Source organism: Parus major, chromosome 3, assembly GCF_001522545.3.
Source record: "Parus major isolate Abel chromosome 3, Parus_major1.1, whole genome shotgun sequence".
NCBI lineage: Eukaryota > Metazoa > Chordata > Aves > Passeriformes > Paridae > Parus > Parus major.
This window is the reverse complement of record NC_031770.1, coordinates 36,084,864-36,104,409: the sequence shown is the minus strand read 5'-3', so window position 1 is coordinate 36,104,409 and position 19,546 is coordinate 36,084,864. Positions and strand designations below refer to the sequence as shown.

Below are 19,546 nucleotides of genomic sequence, written 5' to 3'. Positions count from 1 at the left end.
TAACAAAAATCAACATGCTTAATTTATCCTTTTATTAGAGATACCATAAAAAATTATCAAACTCCCCCACAATGCTATTTATCAGCTTATCAAGTTTGTTTAATAATGGAGATCAGCTACGGTAAATTTTAGCTACATGACTAATTACTTTAATAGGAACACTTTAGGAGCATTTCTTTACTAGCTTAGTGTCCCAGCATCAGGAGAGATAAAACATATTCCTTTTCATTTCAGACATTAAAGAAAGGAAAAATAAGTTTAGTACATCAACAGTAATTCTTGGCCTATATAGATCACTGCAACATTTCATACAGCAAGGAAATCTAAAAACAGCATGCAAGGAATCTAGATTTAAAAATAGACTGGTTTTCCTCATTTACTTGCTTCATTTAATCCTGCAATAAAAAGACTACATGCTTAAAAACTGTGTTAAAATAATTTTTCAGAAAGCAAACCTAGATAATATAAAGTCAGTAATATTTTTTGTCTGAGAAATGTTCATGATTTTCAGCAAAAATTACAGGGCTGAATGAAAGTATAGATTTCAACTCAGTAGTGCCTCACCCTTCCACTGCTAATGAGCCTAATAAATTCTGTAAGTATAATTACTATCATAATTATGCTCTAGCTTTGTTTCTAAAATAATTAGGTAAAAGGTAAGATTTTCTAGTACACTGAAGTCAAGGACAAACATTAAACTATAAAATTATCTTTTTTCCCTGCCAATAATGCTCTACTGAGCCATAGAGTTTGCTTCAGAGACAGAAGTTTGCATAGATTAGGCACACATTTTTCCTTTTTTACTGCCCCATCTGTAAAGCAAAGTTCTACATCTAGTAGAACACCTGCTATCTAGTAAGCTACTGCAAAGTTTTGAACAATGAAAGGTTGGTATACTGCTTGTTGGCATACTGTGGTACACATGCAAAAGAAAACCAAGCAGTTAAACTGGTTTTCATACAAGCTGTTTTCCCAGACACTACCATAAAATCCTGATTTCACTGAAGTCAACAGAAGAACTCAAATTTATTTCATTGCTGGCCATGATTTCATCCCAGGACTTGGTTACTTGTCAAACACAGCTTTGCATCCTTGGACTTTAAGCCTGTGGATGCCACATTCAGCCGTCTTTACCCTGCCTTGGAATGCCAAAGCAGAGATTCCTCGTGGTTCCTAACTCTAGTTCCTGAAACCCACATTTGTCACCCTGGAAGGCAGTGAAATGCAAACAAACTTAAAGAACACCATATCCCTGACTTCAGCCCATGATCAACACAGAAATAAAGTATGTGAAAGCAATCTAATTCATTATTACAAAAATAAGTCCACCTACAGTTCAAATTCATCTTGCAATAAAGCAGCTATGAAGAATTTCTAATGTACGGCTGAACCAACAATGTCTGGAGAAACTTGGATCTCCTATTCCAAACCACTTTGCCTGCTTTAAAAAAAATAAAAACACTGTGACCAGAAGCCCAGACTGCATTCCAGAGGTCTAGGAATAGCTTGTTTTCCTATTTGCAGTTGGTAAATTTGAAGTCTGTGAGGCATTCCTCTGGTTTTTAAGGATGTCTCAGATTTCTCCTCAAAAATTCACTTCGCTTCTTTCTCGACATGTAAAATTTTGATCTCCTTAGAACTACAGGCTTTGTTATATGAAATATTTTCCAGAGTCACTTTTGAGAAAATGTAATTCAACACATTCCTTCTTTCTGATACTGCCCCAGTCCTTAGTTTTGGTACAATATACCAGGTATATATTTTAAATTGCTGAAGCTTGTGACTTAAAGACTCATGTTATACACAGGCATAACAGTAAACCACATTTCACAATACTTATTTCTTTTTCTCCCTGTTGCGTAAGGGATGGGTTTTAAACATCAACTGAACACTGTCATTCCAACAAGTCTAAACTATAAAAAGGACAGGTTATAAAGTGTTTGAAATTACATCCTTAGGGCTCAATTTAGAATCTTCTCCTCACATTCTTTTGATTTGCATGCTTGGATATTGAAATTGTCTGCTAGAGTACTTTTTCTTTCCTCGTTAATGAGTTCAAAGAAGTACATGCTTGAACTCCTAAATATATTAAATTTAATTTAAATTATCTTAAAACATCCAGTGACTGCTCAGCAAACCAGAAAAAGCAGACTGCATTTCTGGAAATAATACACGATTTAGCTAGGGAGCTGCACGCATAATGAATCACAAAGTAAACACATCTAATTAAAGAATACCATTAAAATACACTTCATATAATTTGAACTTTTTAAAACTCCTAAATCATCACTGTAACATAGAAACAAAGATATATTTAAAAACTGAAAATAACTATTTCTTAATTTTTTTTAATGTTTTCATTATATCTGTTTATGCTTTTTATTTTCTAGGGGGGGAAATAAAGAAAAACGCAAACAGTTATGCACTTTTCACAAAGAAACGATGTTTCAGATGTACAATTCACCTCTGGAAACTCATGGGTTTACGGTATAATTTGAAAGAGCATGTGTTATATCCAGGTTTATTAACTTGAAAAATTTAACTACAGCATTATCCTCTAGAATTCTATTATAGAATTCAGAAAATTAAAACATGGTTTCAACAGAACTAAAATACCATCCTTCGTGTGGCCATATTTTGGGCTCCATAGAAAAAGATTATTCTGTTAATAAATTATTTAAATAAGTTAAATTATTCTGTTACTAAAAGAGGTTATAAATCAGATCTGAATTTGTATTTTCAAATAAGACGATTGACAGTGACAACTTCCTGCCAAAAAAACCACAAAACATACTGGTCACAATATTTGCATAGGTTAATACCTATGTTATATATACCTAATACCTAGGTTATTGAATCGCAAAACTGATCAAACAACCTTATGAACATACTAAAACACACAACTTGCAAACAAAATCTACTGAGATAATCTGTCATGGTAGGAATATATATATTATAGTACCATCTCAGGATCACTGACAAAAGGCTACATTTTGGAAAAATCCTATTCTGTGGTACCAGCTGGTTTGTGAATTACACAACCTCAGCAGCCTGGCTGAACTTGTTCCTCTGAACTTTTGGAAACTGGCACTCCTGCCAAAGAGACATGTTGGTTCTGCATGAGGCAAATTCATCTCCACCTTGGTAAAGCAACCAGGATGTCAGAAAAATCTGGAGGCTACTAGGAAACCGACATTACACATTCCCAGGCCACTCCACTGATTTGAATCACAATGAGACTGAGCACATTCTTCCTGTGTCCAGCACTTGAATGTTCCTGTAACTGCCTAGTATTTCTCAACACTTTCTGAGTTCTTTGGCAGGACTTACTGCTCAGTGCTATTTTTGGATACTCCAGCAATAAATACCATAGGTACCGACTCTTATACATAATTTAATGATGAAAAGACATAGCTGTTTTGAATCCCTGGGCTTAACACACTACTTTTGAAGAAAGAGTGAAAGATGGAGCAGTTGCTACTCATTTCCAGTACTTTAAACACTACTTTGGACTCAGTCTGTTCAAATGCCTTTGTTCTCCTGGCTGATCACATCCATGACCAATAAGTGAACACTCTCAGCTCCACTATGCACAGCCAGAGACAAGAGGCTGGAGTGATGAAGGCCCTGGTTCTGCCTTTCCATCTGACTGGAAGTGACCAATGCCCTGCACTCCTGCAGCCTGTCATGTGGAGACTGGCTCCTGCTCTTAGGTGGGACATGGCTGAACCATCCACAGGCACTTTTTAAACCCACAGCCTGCCTCCAGGGGAGAGACCCAAAAATGGATTGATGCAAGACACCACTCCCTTCCAGCAGTGGGCATCCTACACACAGAGATGGCTTACCCAACTACCCTGCTCAGGACAATGATAGGTGATATCACTGATACCATTAGGCAGGCAGATGACAATTCTCTGCTGCCAGCATTAACCTCACAACAAGAACAAACTGGGCCTGGAGGCTAGAAGTGAAACACAGGTTGGGAGGGGGGAAAAAGCAAAAAGCCCCACACAGGAGCAACAATATACCTATATTATTTGGCTTCAGATGTTCATAAGCATAGTTGACTTGCTGGCCTTTTGTAATCCTTACAGCCCACTGCTTCTTAGCTTATAAGAAGTTTTATCTCATACACAGAGTTCTACATACATGGAAATAGAAACTGTGATAGTAGAGTCTTGTTTTCACAATTAAAGCAATCTAATTACAGCAGAATATCTCCTGCACATACTTGCTCTCAAAGAGCAGCTTTTTTTAGTTCAGTTTAACTCTTGATACAGCACAAATATACTTAATCAGCCAAGAAATATCCCAGCTATCTTCCTTGACAGAAATGAAGATAAAATGCACCACGCACCTGAAAAAATACCCAATTTCAAACTATAGGACACACAACAATTTCCTACTATAATTAATCAGCTGGATGTTGAGAATGTTTTGATTTTCAAAGTACTCTTCAATTTGCTCATGTTTGCTGTTCTGTAGCTGACAACACAAGTTGCTGTAATTCTTACAAGTTGCTCTTCTGTACCATATGAAGTTCCACAGTTTCCCAGATCTGAAGTAACACACAACAATAAAAAGAACAGTATTTTATAACAACATACCAAAGGGTAAAATTTGGACTGTACTTCTACCCCTAACTACTTTTCCTGCCTAATGTAGTTAAGAACTTGAGTTCTTAACTACAGCTTCTGTGAATGCCAAAGCATTCTGTATGAGTCTGACGCACAGAGTACTGCATGCAAACTGCAATAATTTAATTTTACTAAATTATAAAACAAGTTAAAAAACAATTACAATAAATATAGTGCACAAGTATAAAGTGCACAACAACTGCAATTGATTTAAACTATACAGGATATTGAGGTCTTTTGGTTTCATTTGGTTTTTTCCCCCCCAATAACATAGGAGGGGATGGAAGGAAAAGACACAGAAAGCCAAGAGCTCACATCTGAATTTTACAACAGAGGCACATATTCTTCAGTTCTCTGTAACAAGTTTGACAATTAAGTATTTTCAGAAGACAATCACTGTAATTCATAGTTTCATTGAATCTAAAACAATTTATGTGAGTTTCATAGCCCCAGCCAAAAGCAGCTATGGCTCCTCATAGTATGCGTTTAAGAGCACAGCAGAAATAATACTTCTGGAAGCTTGTGTCAAGCATGCTAACACAGTTGACAAACAAGCCTTTTCCAGCAAGCACTAACATGTTAAGAAGATGTTAAGAACACTTGCACACTGTTTTCTATAGAGTTAGGAAAGCGAATAAATCTGTTTTGAATGACTATATACTCTGTGTACCAGGAGGATGTTGAATCAGAACAGCAATGACTTCCAAAGTGATTCAATGGTATTTTAAAGCTTCACAAATATAATCAAGAGACACAAACCTAGGAGAGCCACACCAAACTCAACATGTCAAGGAACCTGACAACAAATATGCTCAGAGCTTATGATCTATCCCTCTCAGCATGAAAAACTAACCCCAGCTTTGAAGTGAACTTGTCAAAATAGAAACATTTAACAAGCCTTCCTACGGTATATTTTCTATCTAGAACAGTGCAGCCACCACAGACTTAACAGAAAGAAAAACATGACAATCAGCAGCTTTTATTGCCTCTCATTTTTTTAAACTGGAAGAATCTCCCCATTCCTCTTTAATGAGAAAAGAACTACTCAAGTATTTTTTAAAATGTCATTATCTAAGTAAAACGGTACTGTTTAACCATTTGTGTTAGAGATGCAATGCAAACAATGTAATCTAAGAAACTAAGTTACGTCCACTAAACGCTGAACCTTCAAGTCTAGGTACATAACTCCTGTAGCCTTCAGGACATGTTCCATAACATACATGAGACAAGCCTTTTGTCTTAAATTACTTAAAGCTGTAATTTGGTACTCTAAGTCTTGATTCAAGAAAAAAAAATAATTTCTTTAACCAGATATTTCCAGCTTGGTAAAGAAAAAAATATTCTATTTATGACTTAAAAAAGCAAACAGAACACTAAGCAAACAGCAGTCCTGTATTTTAAAACTCTAACTTATCTTAATCAGGATGAATATTTTGCCCATTTAAAGAAAATTAAATTAATTAGAAATGTTGTGGAGTGCCTGTGAAGCATATCAGTTTCAAGAAAGGAACACAGCCAATGAAAGCAATGAATGTTCATATTAAATGGAGAATCATCTAGTCTCCATAGTTACTTTTTAAACAATTGCATGCTCCTATCATTTCTTAGAACGACCTTGTTTACTATGAATAACTTTAAAATGGCTGTTCTCAGAAAGAGCTACTTAAAACAACTTAGAAAAAAGTACAATCAGCAGCAGCAGCAGCTGCTTTAAGCTTTTAAAGAAGACAGATAGTGTTAAAATACAAAAGAACAGTAGATAATGCATTTACCTTTTCCATAATATTATTTGTAACAGAGTATAAGCCTTAGACATCTCAACCTGGATTCCAAACTTGCCATGGAAAACAGTTGAGAAACACCCAGCAATGTAGAAATAACAGTGCAAGGATGGTACAGGCCACACGGTCACTACAGCAAGTGGGAACTAAAGAACAGGAGCTCCAAGAGTGTAACAAACACCTCAAAGTGAAAATTTGTCCCCAGAGCTCCCTCAGGTAATTTTTGTAAGCATTTGCTTCATTTTCAACACAATATAATAACAATATGAACACAATATCAATTAAGCAGCTACAAAAATCTCATCCTGGTATGAATAAATTATGCATCACGTAGAAAAAGCAACACGGTACAAGACAACAGACGACAACGTGCTGCAGCCGTGTACAGAGCAACCACAAATGTTTAACTTCACAGAACTCAAGGTTTCCATCAACTTCTATTCACTCCAGGGACAGTAAGCCTGGGGCTTCCCTCTCATTTGGCTGAATAGGAAGCCTGTGTGTCTCCCTCCTCCAAGGGGAACCTGAAAAATGTATGTGATGCCATCCCTCCAAGGAGACTGTTATAGAAAGGACTGACTGACTACTCTGGAATCACCCCAAAAGGATCTCCTTTACAAGGAACACATAGAATTACCAGCTTTTCTCTACTCCTTCAATTACAGTGGAAATTGGCAATGACTGGGAGGAAAGGAAGGAGGGAAAAGGAAAAAAAACACTGCTGAATGTATACACCTCTTTTTCCTTTTGCAGTCTGAAGCTCTTCAGCTCTTCATCACCTGAATTCCCATAAGAAATGTTCTGAGTGTACAGCTGTGGGTTATATTTATTTCTAGTATCACTTCCAGAAGCACATCAAAACACAATCCAATTTAGGAATTCACTGGATTTCTAAATACAACATCAGAACAAAAAAAGTTTATAGATACAGCCCTCCAGGGTGCAACAGAAGGAAAAATCTCCATGACACAAAGGGTACTCTGCAGTGAAAAGCCGCTATAAGCCACTGGAATAGCAAAAGGAAGAATGGGAGGAGTTGGCTGCTTCTTAAGGATCTGCAAGTATGTGCAACAGCCAGAATACCCAAACAGGCATTACATAGTAACAACAAAAGCTGTTCCAAGCAGTAAGGAGGCACAGCCAGGACTACAGTGACCAGCAGTTGTCCTTCAGTTCAGAGCTTTGAGGTTCCAGTTCAGGAAGCAAGACAGACACCAGAGCTTTCTATATAAATGTATACAAGTATTTATATATAAATATATATATAAATGTATATATGTATTGCTCCAGTATATAAATGTGTACATGTATTTCTGCTTCTCCACCAATTATTAATTAGGCAGTGACATCAATTCTACAACTACCCTTGTCCACCATGCAGAAACTGGAACAGTATCTGCATCATAGTAGTATTTAAGAGCAGACTACTCATCAATTGAACTCAGTTTACATCTGTTTGCTACCTTTTCCAGGAGCACACAGAGGTTATAAATTACAAAATGGTCTAAGGAAAGAGTTCTCCCAGTGTAAAACCCTTAAAACGTAAGAATTTTAAGCTCTCAAAAACTGTCACATTCTAAGAGTACTTTACAAAGTGCTTAAAGCTAAAGGGATTCTAGACTCAAGACATTGCTATCCAGAGGAAATTGCTGAAGATCACCAAAGTATTAACTTTGCTCTAAAGCAATCTGGGAGCGTGGTTCAGAAAGCAGGTGAGCAGTATCCTGTTGGGAATGTGTTTGCAGAATCACAGTGAAATTTTTTTCAAAAAACTAAATGTATTAAGACTGTAAATTTTATAATTAGGAAGCTGATTTAAGAACAGGAGTACTAACTGCAAGTTTAGACCTTGGTTGACTGTTCCCCCACCATAACTTTAGACTACTTCCTAAGAACTTGCTATTTGTAACATATTGTGTTATGGAATATTTTGGAATTGTGTATATTATATAACGGCATTTACTTCTTATGTATTATAATGACCATAGATATGGAAAGTTCAGGGGACAACTGAACTGAAAGAGGGACATGAAGAACGACTTTTTACAATGAGGGTGGTAAGGCAGCATACCTGGTTGCCCAGGAAAGTTGTGGCTGCCCCACTCCTAGAAGACTTCAAGGGCAGATGGGGCATTGAGCAACCTGTTCTAGTGAAAGGTTCCCTGTCTATGACAGGAAAGTTGGAACAAAATGGTCTTAAAAGGTCCCTCGCAAACCAAGCCATTCTGGGATTATGGGAACACACCAAATTACAGCACATTTGTCTTGGGTACTAAAATTTAACACTTTTTGCTAAGTCTGAACAAACAAGGTGCCAGAGAGGTTGAGAGTTTTGCTGCATGGCTCAGAAAATGGTATAAACATAGGGGACTTCAGAGTTATCAGATAATGGAACAGAATTCTCTATGGAATACAAAACTCCACGTAAAGCTTGATGGAAATGACAAGTACCACAAAAGAATTTTTAAATCAGAAACTGGGAAAGAAACTAGACAGATCTGAATGATGCAGTCATGACTTGTAGTCAAGTCAGCACACTCAAGTAAAGAACAAAGCAAGAATTGGTAACAAACAGGTAACAGTGAGAAGCAGAAAAAACTGAAAACTTTTTAAACAGTGTGCTTTTTTAACAGAGGAGGCAACTGAATCAGAAGTGTCTGTGCTTCTACATGAAGCATTATGTCTTCAAGAATTAGAACTGAGAAAGAATGACCAGACTTACCAGGAAAGAATTATTGCTATCTTAGAAAAGTAAAACTAATTGGATGACTGGGAAAAATACATGTATTATTCTTGATGTGAAACAGATCACCTGGTAAAGGACTGATGCTACCTGTCAAATTAGATCAGCAAGTTAAGCATACCAATCACTAACAGAACACCACTGCGATATGCATTTCCAATAAAAAGGAGAGAAAACACAGGATTATGTTGCTAGCTGCCTAAGATGGTGATGACTATTGTATCACTGAAGGTAGAGAGTCAGGAAACAGTGGTAGTATGAAATTTCAGTTACCACCCAAAGACCATCACAACACTAAACCAGAATTTTTAGATGTAATTAACATCATCTTCAGGGATCAGCTCATTCAGGAATGAAGAAGAAAATACTAAAATCTTGTTTGACCCAACCTGTGTACAGGATCCAAATCAGATATTACCACTGAAGAGACACTTTAAGAGTAAGCAAAACAGAGCTAACAATGTTGAAAGGGGAAAAAAGCCAAAGATTCTCTACAGCACTTCGTAGTACCAAAACAGAAGAATGAACATAAAATGGAAGCTAGTTCCAAAAGTTTAATGGACTGAAAAACTGTCCAGAAATCCTTCAATCCAATTAAGAGATCTATTAAAGGAACACACACAGAAGAAAAGACCAAAGACAACAGTCCAAATTAATTTTTCTCATCTAAGCTCACAAACACACTTAGAAAGGTTCTTATGCCTTTCTCCATGAGGAATTCTCAGGATCTGATTCAGACTGAAGCACAAAAGAAGGTGGTAGAATAGACAGGCAATACCAATAGGTCATTAGACCAGGTAATTCTCATATAAAACTTACAGAAGTTAAGCAATATTCTACCACTCTATTTTGTAGTACTTCCGGCACAACAAGACCCAATAGAGAAGAGTACAGTAACTTTCAACAACAACAAAAAACCCCACACCAAAATTATATGGCCTTTAACTTTCCTTACTATTCATGTGGAACACAGGCTTTTTGTATAGCTTGTTACAATTCATGCACAGCACCTGGAGTGGTTAATCAAACTTAGTAAGCTGTTAAGGGACCAACTGGAATCTTGACAGAGCCATTTTCTCTCTCAGTATAAGGAAGCCTGTCTGTGCTGGCTTCCTGACAGATGAGTCGTGAATGACAAGGGAAGGGGTGGAGGACTCTCCTACAAGTGTTTAGTTGATCCTTCCCTCACACTCAAGATAAATCAGTAGTGGAAACTGTTCAACAGTATGGGCAGGCAACAGTTTCCCTGCTAGCACTCCAACCCTGACCACCCTTTTCTTGTGCCAAAACTTTACTCATGTGATGTCACACAGACACATAAAACCATAAACCAACTGGCTGTAGCCATCACACAGAATAACTTTGTTCTCCTGTCTGGAATAAGCTCTGGCTGGCTTGAGATCCCTGTTGGCTCCCTGTAATTTAAGGTCTCTGTATCAAAAAGATTTTATTTCTGAGAATCCTTTTTCTGTCAAAGATACTAATAAAAAGACTGAATATCCTGTAACAGCTGTTTGTGAGATGTTCATTTAACTAGAGGATGGCTAAAGTGTGAATAAAGTAAGACATTCAGGTAAAGATAGTCTATGTCATCTCAGGAACAACAATAATTTGAAGTATAGGACTGCAGCAGTGTCTCATGAGTGCCTCACATGCTGCTGTGGTGCTGATACTTTGTAATTTCAACATTCTTTCGGAGATATCTCTGCTTTTCTGGTGGACACAAGTTCACTGCACATGCACAGTACTTGATGTGGCCAGATGCTATCTGGGTTCAGTCCACTGCAAAGAATTTCTGTGGAACTCTCAACAGAAGTAAAGTGGATATTTGCAGACTCAAAGATTTCATCCCAAACAGTTGAAGAAATATGAAGAAACAGTGGTAGATATCACAAATGTTCAAATTCAAAAGGTCTAGTGAACAAGTCATTAAAAAAGACTGGACTTGGTCCACCAAAACACCAAAGGCTTTGCTGAAGGCAGTTTGCCATAAAGACCTGCCCACTTCTCACACCACTGTGAACTAACAAGACCTATCAAATGATCAGCCCATTTTGCAATAATCACGGGTTTTTTTGCCTTTCACACCACACTTAAGGCCATAGTCTTTAGACTCAGGGCTACTACAACCCAATTAACAGCAAGTTCTCAGTCCAACAGAGGTAACTACAAATTATCTATTTAGTTTAACAGATTAGCACTCAAACGTGCAATTAGCAGTGTTCAAAAAGGACACCAAGACAAGACTGATATTATTGTCATCAAAAAATCATCTCTACATTCTCTGCCAACAGAAGTGATCCTAGTCCTGAGGGAGACCAGCCGTTTGAACTAAACAGTGACTTCAGCTCCTGCAGCCCGATGACTACATTTCCCCAGAATGATGAACGGAGGTGTTCTTGAGGGCTGACTCAGTGCCTGGCAGCACAAAGAGATGAGTAACTACCTTTGAACCAGCACACATAGATCACAGCACTGCCAAAGACTACAGAATTGAGACTTAACCACAGTATCAGGATCTCAAAACACTAGTCTCAATTTACCAATAGTTGATGCCAAAGACCCTTTTAGCCTAGTGCTCCTGCAGCAATGAAATTAACCATGCCTTCAACTGACAGCTCAGGTCTGCATTACCAGTCCCAAAAGAGTTCTAATCTCCACTAGGAATTGTGTGAGGAAAGAAAGCTTCAGCAGGGAAAATGTAAATTCATATGGAGCCTCAATGTACTTAAGGAAATTTCCACCCACCCCCTACATGCAGAATGCCCTGCCATAGTAAGAAGAAAATGTTAATTACTGTTTTAGAATGACACAATTGAATGATTATGTCGATGTTTTGGATCAAGGGTATCCAAGACAGCTGATCCTCCTCAGAGCAATTATAATAAAGTGCACATAGGATGGAGTGACTGAGAAAGAGAGTCATGTAAATTTTTTTAATCCAGAACAAGCTTTCCCAAAACTTCAATAGCAAAGCAAGAACTCTAATTCATTCATTCTAAGGAAACTGAAATAATTAACTTGGCTAATGAGTAAGAATTGTTCTAGAGAACAGCTGAGAATGTTGGAAAACAACTGAGATGAACTGCAGAGGAGCAGAGGTTCCACATCCCTGGTACCCTTGGTAAAGATATAGAGCTGGTCACTAATTCATCAGCTGCCAGGTCATTTGCTCTAGGCAAGAAGTCTGAGCAGAGAAAGGCTATTAGCAGTCACCCCCAACAGAAAGTTCCTAAAGAGAAGCACTTTAGCATTCCCTTTCTACACTTTCTAAACCTTAAGCTTTAGCTGGACAATTTGTGGCTACTGTCTTATTGTCCCCGTGCTGAATCCTACACATCAGCAGAGTAGGCTGAGTTTGTGAGGACAGCTAAAGCAATTCAGGGGGGAATGAAAGGAAGGATGTGAGCACACAAACCAGAACAGGACATGACACATCATAAGAAAGACAAATATTCTATTATTTTTTCTTTAGATTAATTAGTTACAGGGATAGAATACAGGAAAACATTGTATTAAGAGGGTGTTGCTCCCCCTTGCCCCTAGCTGTACCATGGTCCACAACACAAGTTGAACAGGAAGATTCCCAAGTAACTTCAGATTGACTGACTTCACCTCATTTGTATAATGTCTATTAGTAATCTGCCCACAGAAGTCATGAGACAATACAACAGAGCTCACATTTCTTGATTTGCATCTATCATTTGAAAAGAGACTTTACTTCAGAATTCAACAGTAAGACAATTATCCACAATGAACAAAAGGGATTGTTAACGAAATGTGCTGCCAATAAATGACATAATCCAGTGAATTTAAACCACTCCTCTAAAAATTCTGGCATTCTGCAATATGAAAATAAACCCTAACTAGAAGGAAAGCAAAGCTTGCCACCTACTGCCCAATGACATAATAGTATGTACTAATATTGTCTATTTCTTTTTAACAGAATCTCTTTTCTTGACACAGAATATAGAGAACTGCATCTTCAGTTGTTTCTTTAATGAAACAAATAATACAAAACCAGCATATGGAATATCCAAAAGCAGTCTGTTCAGTTATACCATTTATAAAATCCCTGACAAGCCTGAAACAATTTCTCACAGCATCCAAGTTAACAATTCCTTTTAATATCTTCCAGTGGTGCTAGAGACTTTATTAAAGTCTGTCCCCCAGCTGCTGAAGACAGTACTTTAAATTAAAAAAAAAAATAAAAATTATTACACTAGATTAAGCCTATTAGAAAAGATTTTTTTTCTGTTCACATCTGGAGATCTTTTCAAAGCTATTTATTTTTTACACTGGTAAAAAAACAGAACTGTTGCAAACACTGGCTTATTGCAGATACTTTATTTGTTCTACAAACTTTATGTTTCAGCATCAGAAATGATGCTTTGTTATGTTTTCAAGTACAGAGAAACTCTCTTCAGTAATTACAATGTTTTGCTGAGCTATTATTGCAAAGGTATTTATTTTCCTAATAAATCACATTCAAAAAGCAATGTCTGAACAATAACAGGTCCTTTGCTTAGGGTAGAAAGTTGCTTAACTAACTCAAAGCCAGGTAGTCATAATTCAGTTGCCTACAAAACTTTTGAGTACACCTGCAGACTTACCTTCAGAAGCAACACTGAAATTATCAAACATTTCACATCCTGGTCCTCCAGCACTGCTCTCTAAGGCCATGGGATAATTTAGGGAAAATTTGATCAAGAGGGAAACAAGCAAGGATTTACTGCAGAGTCCCTCTAATTGACTGCTGGCTGGTAACAAAGTCTCAATGCGTATTTGAACAACGATATCAGGAGAAGAGCCCACTTTCTCATCTGCCTAGTGCTCTTCACCAGTTACACCAAAAGAAATACCAGTCTCAAGAGATACTGATGAACAGTAACCCCTAAACCTTAGCACAAGATGACATGAACAATAAACCTCCTTAGAAGTGGTTAGATTAGCAACTGATGACACTTTATATAAAACAGTCATTTTGGATTCCTGGGCAAAACTGATCAAAGTACAAGGGTACATGGCATAGGTAAACTTCATGGAGCTTAGGTAAAGTGGAAACTGCTTCTCAGTGAAGTACTTGGGTTACAGCAGTGAAGAAAAGAAGTTCACTGGAGATGAAATGTGTGTCTCTCAGGGTTCCTAAATCATGAGCAGAACACACTATGCATAACAATGAAATCAAGTAGACAGACCCAACCCTGAAGACAAATCTGCCTTTGTCTAAGGCCAGTCCACATGTCATGTTTTCCAAGAAAAGCTGTGCTCCTTCAGCCCCACCAAGCCCCTGGAAAGAAGTTCTTCGGATAGTTTCCCAACATCTCCTGAAATCATTGTTTGATGATAAATAGTAAAAGTTCCAATAGTTACAGGAAAAAAAAAAAAAAAAAAGCAAAACAAACTCAAAAGCCAAATCACAACCTGAAAAGGCCAGTTTGGAAGAGAAAAGAGCACATTGCAACACAGTAACAAATAACATTAAAAACTCCTCATTAAAGCCTTCCCTTTGCATTCAAACACTTTGCAAATACTGAATAGACAGGCAGGTGTGTTTTTAAACTAGAAAAAAAATAATTTAAAAACACTATGGCTTGAAATGGTGGCTTACTGTCTGCTTTTCAACTAAGCTGACAGCACCAGTACAGCTTAGAGGCAATTTTTTTTCCTGAAAAGCAGTGCCTTGAAAGCAAGACAATGATTTCCCCACACATGGAATATGCCTAAATCACTGTCTCTTTTTGCTGTGTTGACATACAGGACCATAAGCATATTCCCAAAAAAAAAGCACTTAAAATACCCCCAAACTTAATGGCAAGTTAATTAAAAGTTAACTTTACCTCATGGAGTGTGTTCAGGTTGCTGGGATTGTGAGAGGGAAGTGCACATTGACATTCTCAAAAGGAACGTGCCTTACAGGAAAATACAGATAACTGATCTGCACAAACTCTTTACAAGTCTATTAGGAAGAACATGAATAACCTGATGGCTAATAGGGTACAAAGTGTTTCCTTGCAGCACATCTCTTGTTGAAAACACTCTGCATCTCAGAATCCAACCCAAAGAGCTGACAATGGAATAGTTATTTTCCTGGTTCTCCCTGGAGCCACCTTGCCCCAGCAATCCAGAAACAAGCACACCATGAGCCCAGTACATTAGAAGTACATGTTACATACTGAAGGGATGCAGTCGTCAGGGTAACCTGCAGAGAGAATTCCAGTTTTTCATCTCCCCAACACAAAGCAGAAAGCTCAAGAACTGCTGGAAAAATCTCACCTCTGACCACTAGAGTTAAGTTTTAAAGTCTGTGAACAGTAAGACACAGTGTTAATAGAAGCTGAAACAGCTCTGTCACTGAGCTCTAGGAGGGCAGAACAAGAAGCCCATGACTTACAGACCAAAGCTCTGAAGCACCAGGTAGCAATCCATGGTTGTACCTCTGTGCAAGAGTGTAGATTTGACACCAAAATGGCTGGGAAGCAGCCCTACAAAAAGTGGGGGTCCTAGTGGATGAGCTCAATTGTGTCAGCAGCATAACCTCACATGAAGAATGCCAATCACATACTGGGCAGCAGCATAGTCATATGTCAATCGCAGTCAAGGGAGTGATGACTGCCTCCATCAGGCACTCATGAGACTGCATCTCAAACACCGTGACCAGTTTTGGACTCCCCAGATCAAGAGAGCAGCACAGTGGAGCAAGGCCAGCAGAGGGCTGTCAGAGACTGGACACACAATATATGAGGAAAAAGATGTCTCAGCTCTGAAAAAAACCAGTCAGCTCAAGGGGGTGATACTGTGATCTACAACTGCCTCTTGAGAACCTGTAGAAGAGGCTGAGTCAGACCTCTTAGAGGAATACAGCAAAAAGACACAGGTAACAATAAATGTGCAACAATGGAAACTATCAACTACAAAAGGAGAATACTCCTTTTTCCTCAGAGTAGTCAAACACTGCAACAGAAGCCCACAAATACCGGAGATCTCCAACCTTGCAATCTTGGAAGTGTTCAAAGCTCAACCACACAAAGCCCAGAGCAACCTCTTAATATGATCCTGCTATAAGCAAAGGGCTGGACCCAATTGCTTCATATTTCCAACCTAAGTTTTATCCCTGCTGTTCTTAAAAAAGTTTCCTTCAAAAAAAAGCCCAACAAGGTCTTTTTGGACACAAGTTCAGTACTATCAAGAGCTTCCATAAAGTATTTTCAAACAGACTCATACTTAAGTTCAAGTGCTGGGCTCTTGTAAGTAAAGAGTTTCACTTGCTCTGTACATCTTTACTACAAAACTATCATAATGGTGGTGAAAAAGGATGTCCTCCAGAAATATATACTTTCATACTAGCTTCAAAAAGCCTGTCCATAATCTTTTTTAGACTACCACCTGATACACCATAATATTAACCTATCTTAGAACTAGAAGTTCTAAAAAAATAGTGGTGTCAAAGACACAAAAATGAACCAGTATGTGAGACAGGAAATAGCTAAAAGAGCAATCTTTTACTTTACAGTGATCCTCAGTCTACAGGAGTTTGCACAATAGGAAGTCAATAATCTCTCCTGATTTTGAATAAATGTGTAAACATTTAACTTACATTTATATATTATACCAAGCATGCATTGCATTTTCTGTTATGACTGTCCTACATAGTTGATTTCAGTAGGGGTCACAACAGTTGCTCAGTTCTTCTTCCAGGCATGTTTATTCAATCTAAATTCATGCTGATGTCCCATCAACTAGTTAAAATTAGGAAAAAAATAGTTTAAACTGGAAAAGAAATACTACATCTTTGAACAGAAGTCAAAAAACAGCTTTCAGACATCAGTTGATAGGTTTACTAAAATTAGCAGGCAATGCATCTGCCTGTCATAGTATTCGACTAGACCCAGTGATCCAGGAACACAGGTTTGGAAGGGACCTCTCAGCAAAGATTTCTGAGCACATAAAGCACACCAGAAAGTCCAAATATGTCACCAGGAGTCTGTGCAGTCACCACTTCTTTGATGAGCTTTGCTCTGTCCAACATTAAAGCAGATTTTCAGATTTCATCACCATCTGCCTCCAAAGGAGGTAAAGGAGCAATGCTGTGACACTTCAGTGCATTATTCAGTTTGGTGAATAATCCAGTTGGTTGATGCCATACTCCTCCAGTGACTATTTCCAAAACTGTACTAGAGAGACCACTTTACAAAGCAAAAAAACAGAAACACTCTGCTCACAGATGGTAAATGCACAAAATCAAGCTGTTGGAGCTATCCTGTTGCCAATAAGTGAGAACACGAGATGTGAAAAGAACACCCAGACTTACTGGAGAGCTATCACAGGAATTCAGGCCCACAAAGCATGCCTGTTACTGAGATCAGAATTCCCTACAGGTTCCAATAAGAAGCAGATTTTTGTTTCTGAAACACCACTTGTTTTCAATTACAGCTATCTATACCTTCTGCTAACATTTTTCTGAGATGAGACCTTGTACCTGACAGTATATCCATCTTCAGAGCACAGCTATGACAGACTTGCTGAACCCAGGATATTCCAGGAAATTAATCTCTCTCCAGCTTTCCTTCTGTTCAGCACTTTATTCTTCAAAAAAAAGCTATCTGGAAAGAACTAAATGACTTCCCTGCTTTCCTAAATAGCATTGCCACTACAATCCTAAGTAAGCATGCATGAGCGCATCTTGATAACTGAAGTTGGAAAAGTTGCATTCCTATATAAAACAGAAAAACACTCAGAGGATGGCAAAACAGAAGGTCTGTAGAGTCAAGCCTCCTCTAGGAGCTAATTTAGGTGTTCCAGGTTGGGCTCTGCCCTGGGTCTCACCAGTCCAGTCCTCGCCTACACAGCAGCAGCATACCAGCCACACTGACAGTGTGGATGACTCCACTTCCCAGGCATAGGAAAAGAAAAAGCCATTCCAAAAGTATCGAGACAGCATCACACAACATACATCACAACATATTCAAAAAGGAATTGAAACAGGAGCTAGCCTGTCTACCCCTCTCAGTGTTAGAGACCTGACCTCAGAAGGATCTTTCAGCCCTGTAAATTTTCCTAACAGTCATAGATGGGAACCATCACTGGCACTCGTTTCAACAGCTGTATCTCAACACCCACCTTCTGCTGCACTTGGTACAACTGCTTTGGATTGTGCAACAAGTCCTTTTCCTCACCATCTCCTACACCTGCCTTCAGCTAAGGCTGGCATTCTCATGACTCCAGGGACTCAGTTTTCCATTTTCCCATGTCAATATTAAGCTGACTGAAATAGATTTATCTTCATATGATCTAAAAGAATAACAGTTCTACCAGGAAAAGTCTTTACAGTTAGGAGAAAATCCTAGGCTAACAAGGTTCACATGAACAGCAAAGCCCACTGCATATGGAAGCATGCAGAGGCACTTTGGATAGCAAATAACAGATAACTGGTTTTCTTAGTCTGAAATTGCTTCCTCTACATCTGTGATGATGTCTCATGCAAATAGGTAAAGAGATTTTGGTGAAGTGTGAAATGATGTAGATATCCTCTAGAAAAACTCTGAGCATCATAGCCAAACAACTATCACAGCAGCACAGAAAAATAAGTTTATCATGAATTTTTTACAAGAGGAACCCTTTATCCCTGGACATTATTCCAGGAATAATAGGAAGTAAGCCTTCTCTAGAGGCTTCCATAACCCTTCTGAGTACAGTTTCAGAGTGCTTAAAGGATGACAATTCTTTTTTTCAGGCAAGAACAAATTATATTTTCTTATCATCTTTCTTTCCCCTCCCCCTCCCTTTTTTTTTAAAGTATATTTTACTACCCAATTTGGACAACCAGCCTTTATTGCAACAGAAAGAAAAATTCCTTGAGAATGTTTGTATGCAGAGGGAAGGAAAAAAAACAAAGTATACTCTACAGGAATCAATACTGACAAGACAGGAACTGTCTGGCCTTTTTGTACTGATTTGTTGCGCTGCTCTTTATGGGGCCAAGCAGAGACACCAGGTGATGAGTCCAGCTGGTCTGGAAGGAAGGAACAGGAAAAAAGCCTGATGATTTTATTGGAAACTTCCCCTTCATATTAGTCAGTCACATTAGTCACAATAACCCTTGCCTTACTGATAGGAATGAAACTGGACTCAGAGTACTAGGAAATACTAGAACTGGGTAGCAATTTCTTTGTCTTTCAAGACTGTGGATGTATTTGTTCCTAAAGCCCTCAGTGCTCTACTTTCTACCTTTCTCAAAAAACATACTGGCTCAGGGCCTGGAACTCCAAGGGAATTCAGGTAAGTTTCTCTTCCTATTATACAAGACATGAAGGAACCCAGTTTAGCTTGTGAATTCACAGTTAGTACAAAGAATTAGATGGGTTTAGGAGGAAAAATAACCC

The 19,546-nt window shown here is 38.2% G+C and overlaps 1 protein-coding gene across 7 annotated transcripts in view; it reads right to left on the bottom strand.

Moving 5' to 3' along the window:
- The window catches only part of LTBP1 (latent transforming growth factor beta binding protein 1), a 186,577-nt gene that overhangs the window by 151,117 nt on the left and 15,914 nt on the right, over positions 1 to 19,546 (bottom strand). The gene's annotated exons all lie outside the window — the stretch shown is intronic.